At 39.0% G+C, this 17,203-nt stretch overlaps 1 long non-coding RNA gene across 1 annotated transcript; it reads left to right on the top strand.

Moving 5' to 3' along the window:
- Window positions 1-6,761: 6,761 nt before the first annotated feature.
- LOC104452769 lies at window positions 6,762-8,762 on the top strand. The gene is made up of 3 exons (XR_005547452.1): window positions 6,762-7,471; window positions 7,890-7,989; window positions 8,205-8,762. It is a non-coding gene; the product is annotated as an uncharacterized LOC104452769 (long non-coding RNA).
- Window positions 8,763-17,203: the final 8,441 nt, after the last annotated feature.

Below are 17,203 nucleotides of genomic sequence, written 5' to 3'. Positions count from 1 at the left end.
TATTGATCCCAACTATTGATCTATTTAAAAAAGTTATTTCTAAAATTTATCACTCAATGCATCAATGATTGATGATGATTGAGGCACCATATGGTAAAAAAATGGGGGTAGTGCATCTCCATCCTTTCCATATATACATGGACATGCTCATATAATCATCTTCTAGGTCCATGCTATTAAAAAGCAAATAAGCATCACTGTACAAGATTTCTGACCTCCATACAAATAAACACGATGTCCATGCTGTTGATTCACTTTTGCTAATAATTTTCGATTATTCTAAATCTACTAGAGATGAAAATGGGAAGTTAATTTCTTTCAATTGATAAGAAATATATGTAGAACCTGCTTATACCTATCGCTGGAGCATCATCATCATATTGCACCCATCAATGCGGCGTTGGACCCAACATAAGGAAGAGAGAAGAATGATATGTATGTATATCCCAATTGGATTGCAATATGAAGCACATGCATCAAAGCTTCTTTGAACCGTGCTTCGGCTACATTTGTTCCTCGAACCAAATAAATTTAAGAAATTCTTACCTTATCTAATGTTGCATTATCAAAAATCAATGCAAGCAACTTTGATAATGATCAGTTGAATAATCCAAGTATTCATCATTGAACTTTCCAAAAATTAAAGAGATAAGGCGTTGCTAGTATTAAATGTCAATTGAGGCACTTAAAAGTCAATGCTCAATGTACTATTGATTATAAATGCATTTATAATTTCATGCTTGTTGCAATGCAATATGCTTGGCCTTAGTCATTAGTCAACTTAAATGAAAGGATCAATTAGCCGCTCCCTTTTTTTGTCAATAACAAGTTCCCGCATTCTCATGATTTGTGAGAGAGAGGGAAGTTTAGAAATTCTTTCTTTGAGGTCATAACTCAATGTAATCACATTCATTACGTCATTTTTCTCAATATGCCAGGTACAATGTCCTGAGCTTAAGCGGATGTTTCTCTCCCATATGGACAATTTAAGCAAAATATGGAGTGACAATCCTCAAGAAACTCTCACTTTTGACAATTTATGGAAAGTGCAAGTTCAAAATTGTAGGAGCCTTGAAATTGTGTTTCCGCATTGGATGGCTACAAGTCTAACCCAACTTAAGGAACTTCAAGTGGAGTCTTGTGGGATTGAGGAAATAGTTGCTAGTGGGAATGAGACTCCACATTCCAATACCACTCAAGATCTTTTCCCAAAACTAACTTTTCTAGTGTTACATGATATGCCACAACTCAAGAACTTCTGCACCAACTTGCCCACTTTGAAATGGCCAATCTTGAAGGAACTGCGAGTGACTCATTGTGATAAAGCGAACATGCTGTCTCTTGTAGCATTTATGAGCAATTGGGCTCAAAAAGATTATCAACAGGGCCTTTTAGACCAAGAAGCACACTCTTTATTTGAAATGGTATGATTTCAGTTGCTCTCCCTTAGTTTCTATTTTGTTCTTTAAAGCACTCACTGATCTCATATCCACTACATAATCAAGCCACGTTATATTGCTATAGAAAACATGATCTCCCTTAATTTGTTGACAACATTAAAATATTTCTAATATCTTAAGTATACTTTTCATTTGTGGACAACCATAAGATATTTCATTACCTATAATTACAAAAATAATTATAGATTTTTGTTGAAGGCACAATATATTCCTAATCTAGTCTAGTGGTGCACCTTGGGGAAATCATTGAAAATTTGACATGAGGTCCACTTCATCGTTGACACGTGTTGCACATTTGAACTTTTTTTCTCCATTTCATCTTCTAAAAACTCTATAAAAAAAATCAATACAAACAATTTTAACAAAGATAAGATTAGTACCTTATGCACTATTTTCTTTTGTATTCCTTAATTGATCTCATCTTATACATAGTCATTCTGTTGTATTACTTTAGACAACCTGAAACTCCTTACCTACGAGTTTGAAGATAACATAAGATATTTTATTATATCTTAGGCACACTTTTAAGTTTGTGGACCCATACGTTTCGGTAATATCATCCGTGCATCCCATTACATAAGTTTCCAAAGATGACTAATTTTAGTTGACAAGATAAGATATTTCTAATAAAAGATGAAGATAAATTTGGTGAGCTTGGAGAGATCTTGACAAGTTCACTCTACAAACTTAACCATACCAACCTCTATTCGAGACTTTTAAAAGCTTGAGACTTGAATGTAGGGCTCTTGAGATATAATAAACTTTAAGAAGATGGCCACCCTCCATGTGAATCATCTTAATAGGTTTACTTTTTACGGCACATGATTTATTGTCGAAATTGTGTTGAATTTACTTCTCTTGTTGTATTGGCAATTCAACAGGATTTTCCTAATTTGGAGAGACTTTTATTAGTCGATAACAATATTCAGATGATACAAGATGGAAATTTTCCGGATGACATGTTTAGCAAGCTAGAAGCACTAACACTGGCATGCTTTCATGATAAAAAGGCTACCTTTCCTTCCATATTCCTCCTAGAGAGATTTCAAAATCTACAGAGCCTTGAGGTCTTTTGTAGCTCCTTTGAAGATTTATTCTCGGACGAAGGGCTTGTTGAAGAAGTGAAACATCCGGTGCTTGAAAATTTAATAGAACTTAAGTTAAACAAGCTACACAACTTAAAGTGTGTGTGGAGAGAAGACTCGTTAGTATCGAAAATTCTTCAGAGCATCAAAACATTTGAGGTTTGGGATTGTCCTTGTTTGACAATAATATTTCCAACCGTGACATCCTTCCAGAAGCTGACCGGCTTAGAGGTAAAGAATTGCTCTGGATTGGTACATTTAGTAACAGCTTCAGCGGTCACAAATTTGGTGCATCTTGAATGGATAAGTATAATAGAATGTGAAAGAATGAAAGAAGTAATGACAAATGATGGAAATGGAAAAGGAAAAGTGATTTCTTTTGGAAATCTACAATATTTGACACTCCAACATCTGCCAAGCCTAGAATGCTTTTCCTCCATCGCGAGTTGTACTTTTAGGTTCCCATCCTTGTGGAGTATTGAAGTGGAAGAGTGCCCGAAAATGAAGACATTTTCTATGGGTACGCTAAGCACATCAAGACCATATCATGTGTCATTGTTCAGATATAAGTGGAGAGGGAATTGGGAGACGAGTGATGATCTCAATACAACCATACAAAAATTATCAGCATGAACAAATTCACATAGAATTGGTAAGATCCAATTGGCGTCATTCTCTCATCAATTTCTTTTTCTTTTTCTTTATTCTTTTGGTAGTGCCGTAAGTTTTTAAAATTTTTCTTTCTGTGACTTTTCTATTATTTATTCCATCAGATCAGCATCACCATTCCATCAGCTCATCCTTCAGTGAACAGCAGGAAGCAAAGCAGGGCTCCCCTTCTCCTTCTTGACGCCAGAAGCTCTCTCTCCATCTTTCTTCTTCTTCTTCCTCCTCCTCCTCCTCCTCCTCGATGAAGCGAAACTAGGGGGAACCTCTGCTGCCTTCACGAAGGACGGAGCGTGTTGAAAATATGTCTCGATTTGAGCCCGTTGAACAAGAGTATGTGAACTCAATCACGTGCGAGTCAGTAGAGCATGTGAATTGGCCGAAATTGTCAAAAGATCGCATGCGGATCTATGAGCCGCAAGCGTGAGGAATGAAGAGAGCGTGCAGCCGTGAGAGGGGAAGACCATTATTTTATTCTACCTCTTTAATTGCATGCACATGGACGTGCATACATGGCAAGAAGTGGACGTTGAAGACCAAGACAAAAGTAAAAGTTTGTAGGCTTGTTTTGTCTTCTTTCTCCTTGTTTCTTTCCTTTGCCATTTGTTTATTCAGCTAAAACCAACAGAAGGAAAGAAAGGATAAAATATTACTTGAAGGAGTTCAACATCGTGGAGATGGTCTTGGAAGACGGAGGCCATCCTTCTTTCGCGCTTGAATTATGGGTGCAAGTTTTCTGCCTTATTAAATGCGTCCCATGCATGCATGCGTGCCCGTGAATTTTGGTGGGCGTCAGTGCTGATTGCGGGCGCCTGAATGGCTTCACATTTTCTATCTTGTTTCGCCCTTAAAAAGGCAGAGGAGCGAAGGAGAAGACGGCGCCGCGCTGAGTTATTTCGGTGGCCGAGAGAGAGCTGAAGAGAAAAGTCGTGAGGCTTCAGAAGCTCTCGGCAGAGAGAGATTTTTCTCGGTGAAATTACATCCGAGTGTTTTAGCCAGTTAAATTCTTGTGATTAGAATTTGTTTAATTTCTTGAGTGAGGTTTCACTAGGAATTGTGAGGGGCTAAACTCTGTGTGAGTTATCTTGGTGTAATTTGGGGCTGGGAAACACTAAGAGTGTGTTTGAGTGCTTGAGTGATTGTAATCTCCAGTGTATCGCTTGTTTCTATAGTGGAATTCCATGCTGCTCTCCCTGTGGACGTAGGTTCCGATATTCGGGCCGAACCATGTAAATCCGGTGTCCAATTTCCTTTCCTTCATTCCGACTATTTTATCCAATTCGCTTGTCCATCTATATTTCCTCACGCGCGCAACAACAGAGCGAAAATGAAGCATCAGGAATTGCCAGGACTGCGAGAAGCGAAGCTGCACTTAGCGGAGCGAAGCCAAGTAGATTCAACCAGACGCTGTCGTTGTTGCCGTCGTCGCCGCCAAAGGTGGCACAACCAAGTCAGTCGTCCACTCACTTCATCAAAGATGAAGAAGATCACACTCTCTCCCCGCATCTGAATCCGACAAATTGTAAGTTCATGTTTCTTCTGATTTTGGTGTCTTATTGCGAGTAAATTAGGGCTCTATTCTTCAAATTCATTCTACATTCGAGTCTAAAATTAGGAGTTCCTCAAACTAGCAATTTATTGCCCTTAAATCTACACCTTCTATGCTTCTGTCGCGAGCATTGGCGAGATTTCTGCGTGTTTGAGCTCTCATAGATGGAGATGATATGTTGTGTTCAAGGTCTCATGTTGAAATTTCTTTGGGTAGAGGTATCTTTGTAACATTAGGTACAAATTTCTACCAGGAAAAAGGGAGAAATCACGGAACTTGAAAATAATCCGAGAATTCCACGCCTTGTCAAAAATATGAAAAGTCACTTTTACGCCTTGTTTGCAATATAGTCTAGACTGTCTGAGGAATCACTTGTAATCTTGATTGGTTAAGTGTTGCCGGAAGGACAAAAAATTATTTTCAATTAATGCTAAATCTTTTCATAGCAAGTCAAACTATTGAAGTGTACTTAAACTATCTCTAAAGTAGTCATTTTTTAAGTATAGGCTGGTCCAAGCATTCAAGAAGATTGAGGCATCATCAGCTGGTTTTTATGATCCCAGGTGCCCAAAGCCTCTCACTGCTCTTACATTGGCCAACAAATTTCCAATGGAGCATCCCTTTCTCAAAGATGGTGATGAGGCCCTCTTATGTTTAGTTTGGCTTGGTATGATCCCACGCTTACTGACCCAAACTCGCACGTCTGAAAATCAAACATATGGATGCTGTTTATATCTTTGCTTTTACTCTAGTACATATCCAAGTTGACTTAATGTAGTAAATCACATGACATGTTATTCTCCTTGAACTATTCCTAAGTGTATGTCAAAAATCAGATATATATCTTAACAATGAAGTAATTGAAGGAGGGAAAAGAATGAAAGGACAGTTATTGTGACATAAGCTGGTCGTTGAGGTTCGGAAACATAACAGTTCTCCTTTTTTGTGGATAGATGTTTAAGAAAACAATTGCTGAGGCGAGTCTTAAGAATTATAATCCAAGTCCTCTTGCATGGAGAAATTTGATGATGTTATTCAATGCTGTAAATTTAGATTATATACGTAAATCATCATACAAGGGGACTAGTTGATAAGGACAAGCAAATTGCAATAATTTCATTACCTCCATGACTAAAGGGAAAGACCTGAAAGATAAGGGGGTGGCTAGTTATCATAGTGATGAATAATTTTAATGCTAAATAGGAGATACTGTTTTATTTTTGTTAAACATATCATATATTTGAGGGCAAAAAAAAAAAAAAAAAAAAAAAGCTTACTTTACTTTGTCATATGGAACCAATAGTTTGATAAATCATTAAATTTAGCTGTGATTGAAAGAATTGAACAGCTTAGTCTAAATTTTCAATTCCATCCATGTTCGACTCTTTTTCCCTTGCAGTTGTGGTCTGCGTGGCTAAAATGCATGTCTGTTAAATTTATATATGACATGGAAGGCTTCTTCTGGTTATGTACCCTATTGCACTCTAGGAGTGTATATTTTGACGTTTGACTTCATATTGCATGTTGAGATTGATGACTTTCATTATATGGTTTATTGTTGATTAAAACTCCTGGAACCGGCAACTACTGCCTTAAATTCATGCTGTGTGTGATTTGATTCTCTCATAATTGTATGCTTTTGTTTTGGTCTTTCTTCACCATATGTTGGTTTTTCAACCTTGTAAACAAGGAGACTGCTCCTACTCAATTCATCAGGCAACATATTCAGGAAAACAAGTAAATTGCGACTCTTGGGTTTTCAGGCAGGGTGTGGACAGTGAAGCTCAAGAGCTGTAAACATGACCAAGGGGCATTTTTTTTTTTTTTGGCTGGTTGGCCCTCATTTGCAAGAGAAATCGTCTGCATGTAGGAATGTTTGTGTGTTTGAGCTCATTGATAGGGAGGATGTTGTGTTCAGAATCTACATGTTCACTAGTGCTAGTAAGGACTTGATTTACTTGATAAAGATGAACTCTGGAAGTTCCACTTTGGCTAGTCCAAAATAAATTCAATACTTCTACTAATATCTCCTGTATTTTGTCTTGATGAATCAATGAAGTGTACTTATATTCTGATTGGGTTTGTGAGGTTCATAATAATCTAAATGCACACTCGTTAATGCCACATACCAAATCTAAATGAACCAAAAATGATGTGCTTTAGGATGTCCTGTTTGATTTATGCGTTCTTGTTGTTCAATTTAAATTTGAAATCAAGTGTCCTAGGCTTATGAAGATTTATGGGTTTTATTTTTCTTACAGGGATTACCAAAGAGGATCATGAGAAAATATGGTGAGAATCTCCCTAAAAGATGCTTCTGAGTGTCAAATGGTGCAATTCATTGGCCTGTGGAATAGGAAAAATGTGATGAGATGGTTTCGTTATCAAAGGGTTGGAATGAATTTGCAGAGCATCACTCTATATGTGAGGGCCAAATTTTGGTCTTTGATTTGAATGGACTCCATTTTCCATGTAATAATATTTGATTATTGCACGTCTAAGATAGAATACTTGCCAACAAATGCTGATCTGAGGAACCAAGCTTGGCAATTGTGGATTTGTCTTGCTGGAAGTGAATTGCATTCACCCAAGTGTCCTCATCTTTGTAAGGCAAGGAATCTCATCAGGTGTGCAGAGTTCATGGCCCATGTACAATCATCAGCACAGAGTTTGGGGAGAGATGGCGAACTGCTCTTCATGAGATTTTCGAGGTGTAAATCTTAATCTACTACCGAATTCTCTCCTTGATTGTGTTGTTCTCCTATTTGATTTGAATTTCATACAGGAATTCTCCATGTCGTTAGGCTAATAGAGACTGTGTTAGTGCTAATTCGTCCTTGTAGTGTTTCTCTGTCTTTAGCTTTTACGTGTGTGCATTTGTATGTGTTGGGTGATTTCATAAATGTCAAGCCAATGGAAACAAGTGAAACAAATAGTGTCAATTTTGACTGTGCTGAAAATGATATTGGTGTCCACATGCCATATAGGCCCTGGAAGCTAGACCACTTGAAAGACTTAGATCTATTGATTTGTCGTTGCTATGTCAGTAGATATGAGTTTCACTTAACAAGAATAGGATATGCCTAGAGAGCAAAAGCTTTCTTCATGTTTTGTTTGTGATTACTGCAGGTAAGCTGAAAGAGCCACGATGGTGCAGAGCTCTTGAACTGGCCAAGTATCCTTTCTTCCAAATTGCAGTGACGTGAATGTATTGGAGAAAAGTAACGTGGTAAGATCCTAATGACAATGACAACTCTTGAATTTAAATACCATATAGTTGCTAGACTATGCTAGCTCTAGGTTAATCGTACATCATGTCAAGGTTTCTGTTTTTATCCTTCACATGTATTGTCATCCTCAGATATCATTGGTTGTTTTCTTCTTTCTGATGACGAAATTGCGAAACATCTACTTAAGCAGATGGTTCCTGGTTCATTGTCACAGATACACATCAAGAAAAGTCCGCAGACCATGGCTCTCATATTTCCCGACAAATCTTGGCCGGTGAAGCTCATTAGCCATGAACATTATGGGAAGTTATTTTCCGGTTGGGCCACATTAACAAGAGAAACTTCTCTGAAGGCAGGATACATACCTGATTGAGCTCATTAGAAGGGAAGATATCATGTTCTGAGTATCCATCTTCAGAACCACTGAGAAGACTTGGGATCAGGATACTATGCAAAAGGACACAGCAGAGGAAGAATCCTTTAGGCCATTTTTGGTGGAACATAACTTCAGATTTCCTAGGCTGAAATCTGCTTCCAATTCGGCAAATCAGATGAAAGCGTGAGTTTTGTTCTAATGAATGGAATGGTCCTGAATGTGGATGATACCTTCCCTTGATCTTAGTGTTAGCTGTCATCATGTGGGCACGAGTCATGAGATGGAGGAAACTGATTGCTAATGTCAAATTAAGTGCTTCTTCAATGTTTCTAGTGGCTCAACCTGACATTTGGAGCTGTAAAGTGTAGTAACATCGAATGCACTTCCCTTCAGCCATATTAGCGACTCTGAATTTCAAGGCACAGCCCATGATTTTACAAGCTTAATGTGGACATACATTAGATTCTTTTCATTTTCTCCTTTCGAATTCATGAAGATTCTATAACGAGCCTTTTTTTCCATGTGGGCTGCGCAAATTGAAGTTTCTGAGTTTCTTCTCATGTGGAGCATTTTAGAACTTATTTTGTCAAATGAACTGAGTCTTGAAATGCGTGTCAAAGCAATTTGGAATGAAACAACCTGGTAAGGGGGACCATCAAATGACGTATGTCGGCATCGTCTGAATGTCACAAGGAACCGGCTATCTGCGGGTATTTCTTGAAGCAGCAACGTTCATCAAGGAGAGTTCGGCCTGAATGACTTTTGCTTGAGAGAGAGAGAGAGAGAGACCATGGGTCCCGAGCTTCATCACTCATTCCAAATATGTTGGTCGATTTTTGCTTTGTTCTGCTCTCTTCCACTTCATCACGTCCTTCGGATTCCGTTGCCGTTGTTTAGGCCCACGTGCAAAGGGGATGTTTGGATATGATATGCCGATTCGATGGATGAGATTTCTCGGTCTTCCCGCTAGTGCGGTGTCCCAGGCCTGACGTGGATGTTGGTCCGTCAGCTAACAATTATGTGGGCAACTATTAATAATATTTTATTTTATTTTTTTATTTTTTATTAATTTTTTACTTCATCGACCAATGCAATCGGAGGCCAATTGAGTCATCATCGTTTGAGACTACAGGCCAAGGGCGTGAAGATTGGCGGCGAGCTTGAAGAGAAAACAATGAGAGAATGCAGTGCAAAGCGAAGCCCGTGGAGATGATGGCCAATCGTGTTCATTTACAAAGGGAAATTTCCACTTTTATCTCTCGCAACTTCAACTCCATAGAAACATTTTAATTTTTCCTTAAGTCTTTCAATTTGAGATTTCTATGTAAGTTCTCTCTTATTGGAAAGCAAATTGAACTAAGTTCATTTCCAGTTATCGAGATGTCATCCATGTAAATTAACATCATGATAAATGAATTTCTTCTCCTTAATGTAAATAGGAGTAAATCCTAACTTAAACAATGTCTCGGATAAATGCACATAAGACCTTTCAATAGTTTATCTGCACTTTTTGCCTTAACTAGTCCTACAGATTTTATCGTACTTTTGTTGACAAATATGACATGAGTACTCACAGGTCGCACAGTCTTTACCACCATATCAAGGTTGAGCATACGAATGACAAGAGTCATGACACCATTTGACAAATGACATCCTATTCCGACAAAGTCGGCCATAATAAGGGTTCAATAAGTTGAGAACAAATTGAATTTATGTAATATCATTTTGTGGTTTTAGGATTGAATCGAATCTACATACTAATCTAGTTCGAGCATTTCATCAAACAAGTAATACACATTTTGATCAAGGAGCTCATACGCAAATGTACGGCAACGATTGACTTTTAGATCATCATGAAAATAACAGTACAAGTTCGAGTTGCTAATAGAGCTTCAATCTCAACTGATTTACTCACAGACATTAGCTAATGCTAATAGGCTCTGTTTCGTTCATGAGCGGCGGAAACAGTGTGTGTGGGATTTACCTTGATGACATTTAAGTTTTTGACCTCGGACGGTGATCAGATCACTGACAAAGCTCCTGGTGGTGTCGACGTCGATGATCGGGGTCGGCGAAAGCGGAACGACCAAGGTTTGTGAACTTGCGAGCTTCGTGACCGGAAAACAGAGCAGAACGAGAGTCGGCCTTGCTACAGCGAAACCGGCTATGTCGGAGCGGCTACACGGGTGGCTAACGGTGCCTGAAGGACGACGGAGAAGGAGAGCCGATCTAGAAGCCTCAAGAATTCCCGAGAAAGAGAGTTTCTTCGTCAGGTTCAGCGTACGCGTTCTGTTGTGTTATCGCTGAGCCTGTGGCGACCGTCAATGGGGGCTCAACTGTGGCTGGTTTGGCGATTGGAGATGGCGGACGGTGGATTTCTGGTGTCGATTGGTAGTGTAGAATCTTCCGGAACTCGGCTAATCAAGAGGGAGAGAGAGAGAGAGAGAGAGAGAGAGAGAGAGAGAGAGACTGTGGATTGTGGGCTGCAATGAGGGAAATTGTCTGGGCCGAGGTTTACTCTGATGGGCCTGGCATGATCTGGGCTACGATTATGGATCAGACCCAACAGATCGGACCAGGCCCTCTCAATTCTGACCGAGGGGGAGCTTTTTTATTGCTTTCTTTTTTAAATTTTCTTTATTATCTTATACACCTTTAAAAAAAACCATGTTCAACTTGCTGGCAAAAGAATAACTTCACAACCGACTCTGCCACAATCCCTTATTTGTGCAATATTGCGACATCATTCAGTGAGGATAGTTATTATACCTAGCTCTATAGTCCTTGATTTGAATTTGAGCATTGATGGCATGGTTACACTCATGCTTGAGTTGATTTCTTGCAAAATCAATTAGATCAATAGCCCGTTGCACACTCCCTGACCAAAGCAATCCGCATGCCAAATGTGGCTTCGTTAGAATAGGCAAACCCCTCAAGTTAAGTAATAAACCTCATATCGAGACATAATCCAAAACTTGTGAGTAAGTTTCCAATTCGCGGTTCTCCATTGCTAGACTTTCGGGACACTTGTATGATACTCAAATTACATAAATTGCCCATGACCATAAGTGTAATTCTATGTGATGTAGTTCTTTGATTCACTTTTGTTTATACTATAGAGAAACACACCATTGGAATTTAGCTATAGAAAGTACTCATTCTTATAGGACACTCCGTCACTTTTGATTGAACGTGAATTTGCATGGCTTTCATTGTTTTGAAATTTGACTGTCTTCCATTTCATGAATAGGCGAATTTCGCATTTGTCATTAAAGATAAATTTCATGACGCCCTTGCAAACCCCCAATCTCATTACCTTATATAAAGTGGAATCTTCTTGCTGAATGTCTTATTTCCATCTGTTTATTTCCTAAAATTCGCAGGAGCTATAATTGCATAATATATTGTCTCCCCATAAATTTAATTTGTATAAAATTTCCAAGATCCTCTTCCCGTTGGTGCCCAGTTCACACACCACTTGCCACTTTGCATGCTCTTGATATTTAGAATTCCCACTTCGTATCTTAAGATTGACTAAAAAGACCGAATCACCCTTCAATTAATGTACATAAATTCAATCGGGGCGAGAAAAGCGGAAGGGCTTTTTTTTAAAGAAGAGTGATAGTTCAATCTAATTTTAAACTCTAATAAATAAATTCTAAATGATGCACGATTAATTGAGTTTCATGCAAGTTATATCACCTTGTTTTTCTTTTTAAGAAAACACGCCTAGGAGAATGTCTCCATCAAATAATACCCAGACAAACCTCATGAATTAGATAATATAGGCAAGAACCCTTATGAATTAACCCAAGCAAAAGATGACTTGCAATTGTTAGTGTGAAAAAAAAAACTGATTCATGTGAGTTTCCTACGGTACTAAGCCTAAGAAATTTCTATGTGCACATTAACACTATATTTGTTTTGCGAAAAACAAGTTTCGAGAAAACATTTTCCGGATTTTCCGACATTCGTTTCATGGAGAATAAAGTGACTAGTGGAATACATTTTCTGTCAACAGAAAAAACTTCTTCAAAAATGAAAAAAATGTTTTCCTTTTTTTCCATCCACTTTCTTTCGCTTCTAAACCAAACACTTTTTTTGCACCAAACACATTTTCCTTTTATTTTTATTATTTTATTTTATAAAAAAATCGAATTTTTAATTATTTAAAAAAAAATTTCCTTCTTCTTCGTACTCTCCTCGTGTCCGCGCACGGTTGGCATGTGTCCGCACACCACTGCACGCACCGTGGCCGAAGCACTCAGCCATGGTGGAAAGAAGCAGGCGTAGTAGTCGAACCCCTTTTCCGCGACAGCGGACCTCAGATCGCACGGGATGGTGTAGAATGCCACAGCATAATCGTCCCGATCAGAGTACTGCTCTCCACTGCATACCTCGTCCACAAAAGTACAAGCGTCCGAGTAGCAGAGCATCGACGCTCGCGAGGCGCGTGCATTCGGGAAAGAGGAACACGAACGGGAGCTCAGCAGAAAATTCTCTATCGGATCAACCCCATTTCCAGACGCTACTCCATCTTCGCTCTCTCTCCGTCGCCTCAGTCCACCAGTTGCCACCGTCGCTCATCCTCCATCGCCAGTCAGAACTCTTATGCACTCAGCACAAATCACACACGGTGGGGAGGCTCAGAGATTTCTGAACGTCCAGAGAGTTATGTCTCTCGGCTTCTTGCTTCGTATGGTGACCTTCAACAAACCTCCCGGCACTGTTAGCATCATCTCCGATCATTGCTCCACCGGCAGAACGTAGCTCTGTTAGTACCTGTTTTCCAGTGAGTTTGCTCGGAGTGCTCTGAACTTGGTCGTTTCTCCTTCGCTGGCTCCGATCCTCAGCATCATTGTCTCAGACAACCTCTTCCTCTCGTCCGATAGTCCTTCGTGCATCGGATAAAATAAACACTATAATCTTCTTCTTCGTTCTTAGTTTCATGAAGAGAGACTCAAGGCATTTTTGTGTGATTTTTATTGTCAAATTCACTGCTGGCGTGTCAATATGCACGCTACAAGTGCTTTGTATGATCGTCGCTGAAGTGCTCACCGTGAAGTGTTCACAATAACAATCTGAATCACAAATCAACGATCCCTGCAATGCGTGTTTGTCTGTTAGATGGTTGATGCTTGTTTAGTTCTTCCTACAAAATGTCTTGCAAAGATGATTCCGTCTACATCTATGTTACTTTGAGATCGCCAAGTGTAGGTTGCTCTCTTTGGCGGATTCTGGAGTAATGTTCCATAAACTGTACAATCTGTTCTACTGGGAGGAGAAGGAAATTCTCAGCATTATCTCCCGAATGCTGAAAATTTATTTTCTGCATTCTGTTATGTCATTCTTCGTTTTAAATTCGAAATCAAGTTCCGTAGGCTTATTAAAATCATATGTTTTATTTTTTCCTATGGGGAACTTTCATGAGAAAATATGGTGAGAATTTCTGAGAGCGTCGAACGGTGCAATTATTTGGCCTATGGAATTGGGAAAATTGCGATGAAATGGTTTGGTAGGGTTAGAATGAATCCATGAAATCGTACTTGATAAAAGCTCGTCCGAGATAGAATATCCGCCATCGACGCCGAATGCCAATGGCGAGGAACAGAGCCATGGCTATTGTGGATTTTTCTCAATGAAAATGGAAGACGTCGGCGACGGCCATGATGTTTTGGTCTGAGCTTTGAAATCTTGGGGGATGAATTGCATTCACCTTAGCATCCTCAGCTTTGTGAGTTTGCAAAGTTCATGGCAGTTCCCATTCGCATTAATTTTAGCAGAGTTTGGGGAGAGACAGATGCTCGAACTACTCGTCACAAGACTTTCGAGGTGCGAGTCATAGTCTACGAGCTAAACCTCCCCATGCGACTGTGTTGTTCTCCTGTTTGATTCAAATTCCGTACAGAATCTGTATGTGTTGGGGGGATCTCGGAAATGTCAAGCTAATGGAAACAAGCTGAATCGGTCATATAGGATATGATTGTGCTGGAAAATGACGTTGGTGTTGTGCCTATAGGTCTCGAAAGCTAGACCATTAGAAAGACTCGATCTATTGTTTTTAGGCCTCTATGCCGGTAGATACCAGTTGCACATAACAAGGTATGCCTAGAGATTGAAAGCTTTCTGCTCTTCTTTTGTTTGCAATCGACGCTGGTAAAGCTGAAAGAACAAGGTGTGTGCATAGCCCTCAAACTAGCAAGCAATTTAAATCTAGGTATTCTATCTTGCAACTTGCGGTGAGGTAAATATATCTGGAAAAAGAAAACAATGTGGTCAAATCCTCATGGCAATGACTGCCCTTGGATTTAAATCACATAATCGAAACATAGTAAATAAAAACATCACCAAATAAACATAATCAAAGGATTGAAAGTAAGTAAATACAGAAATTAAAGTCCGAGAATTCAACTCGATACAATGTTGGGTAAATAATATATATTGTCTCATTATCAAGACTTGGGACAAAAAATCTCATAAGTTAAGTCTGGAAATTAAAACCAAGCCTAATGAAGACATACGTCGAAGTGACCCCAGAATGTAATCCCAATATTGAAGTAAACGGGATTTTTTTGTATCATTTTTTTTCATTTTTTTTTCTTTATCCATTTCATCTAAGAAAAACATAATGTAAAAATTTCAATTTATGTCAAGATTCAAGAGATATGACCTCCTAAACCCGAAGAATATGAATAAAATGAAATTCAAATAAAATCATTCTTAAAACGTAATCGCCCAACTGAGACTTGCCTTTGTCTACCATTTTTATCTTTTATTTTATTTTATTTTTAATTAGTGAAAAAAAAATAGGAGAATTTATCCGGAAACAAATGTACCCCAAATATATCCACTCCAGCTATTTGACTCATGAACATTCTTAGCTAAAGCTCACGGGCTCTGCTTTTTTCATAAGTGGCAGAAACAGAGTGTGTGGAATTTACCTTGATGAGAGTGAGGTTTTGACCTCGATCGGTGATCAGATCGGAGACGAAGTCCCTGAAGGTGTCGACATCGACGATCGAGGCCAGTGAAGGGGGAGCGACCAAGGGTCCGTGCTCTTTCGGCCGTCCTGATCAGAAAACAGAGCAGAACGAGAGGAGGCCTTGCTGCAGTGAAGTTGGCGATGGCGGAGTGGCTACGGTGGCGGCTAACGACGTCTGGAGGACGATGGAGAAGGGAAAACTGATGAAGAAGCCTCTAGAATGCCTATATGTCATGTGCGCAGAGATGAAATCGTTGTAGATGAATTCGTGGCAGGCTTTGATTCCCTTCTTCCTTTACGAGCGCGCGTAAAGATGTTGGTTGCATCTAACGTTTGGCTAAATGGATTAGATGACACCATTGTCAAGGTTAGCATTTTCAGCCAAGTCGAGATCCTTTATTCTAGGTATTCATTCTATTCAGGCCAGCCCCTTTATAAAGTTTGATCCATCAATGTCGCGTTTATTTCAATCAATCTTGCGATTGCACTAAAGATTAATTTGCCCACGTTGCTCGTCCTTTTCCCATTAGAGATCGATATGTGATCTTAAACGCCTAAAACTCTCTCCCACGGCTAGTCAATATTTAATTTCATTGACGTGCTCACGATCTGCGAAAGACAAATGTTCCCTACACGGGTACGAAACAAGATGCATTTACTCCTATTGGACATTATGCAATTATACCTTTGATTTGTTGGATTTGTATTATTAAATTATATCCTTTAATTTGTTGGATTCGTGCAATTCATAGTCTTTTCCCTGTTTGCATCTCTTCCTTACATAGCATATTCACAGATGTTTCAGTGATCGACTCGAAAATCCCCACATACTCCAACAAATTAATTATTGCATTTCTCATTGTATTGAAAATCAACAATGTGACAAAAAAAAAAAAGATGGGGAATAATTTGTATCTCCTCTATTTTCTTTTTATCCTTTTTTGTTAGCTTCTGAATGCCTATTGTACTGCGTATATATGCCTTTCATGAAAAAAGTGCACTAAGCGGGTCCTTTCATTGATGCTTCTAATTTTCGATTGACTGCAAATTGTATGTGATCTGGCGCGCATGGTTTGACGGGCCGAGGCTTATTCCGATGGGCTTGGTACGGTCAGGGTTGCGCTTGTGGATCAGGCACAACAGACCGGAACTGGCCCTGTCAATTCTGACTGAATTGGACATTTTTTCATTACTTTCTTGTTTTTTTCCTTGTTTTTTGTTTGGGTATTTATTTATTTTTTACTATTTTTCATACCATATTTTTATATTTATTTTTACCACAATGCGTGTTCAACTTGCTGGCAAAAATTCAAGTGTCAATAGAGGCAACATTCCATCATTTGGCCAAAGAATTACTTTATACTAAACTCTACTATAATCCTTTATTTGCACAAAACATTATTGTGAAAGAATAGTCCTAGTGCTTAACTCTATAATCTTTGAGTTGAATTTCAGCGTGATAACGTCGCTGCGCTCATGCTTGAGTTGATTTCTCATAGAATCGATGCATGGTGTATAGCCTGGGCCTTGAAGCACACCATTACATGCTCCATCCATGCAGCACATTGCGGTGGAATCATTATACATGCTATAGTAGTTGTACTAATGCTTGCCATCTTAGTGCCCAAGTCCTTTAGGATGATTTTCACTATAGTTGCGTATGGAACCAAAGGGAAATACCATCACTTGCTATAGATTGTCTTTGACAGGATCGTGTCTACTGCATAGCTCATTGTGGTGCACAAAAGGAAAGAGTCGATGCGTACAATGCCTTGAAACGCAATCATGATATTCATATAGGTGATTTGTGTATTTTCAAGACTGCTACTTTATTCCTATAGTATCAATTATCTTG

Source organism: Eucalyptus grandis, chromosome 11 (genome assembly GCF_016545825.1).
Source record: "Eucalyptus grandis isolate ANBG69807.140 chromosome 11, ASM1654582v1, whole genome shotgun sequence".
In the NCBI taxonomy this organism is placed as follows: domain Eukaryota; kingdom Viridiplantae; phylum Streptophyta; class Magnoliopsida; order Myrtales; family Myrtaceae; genus Eucalyptus; species Eucalyptus grandis.
This window is presented reverse-complemented; position numbering and strand designations above follow the sequence as displayed.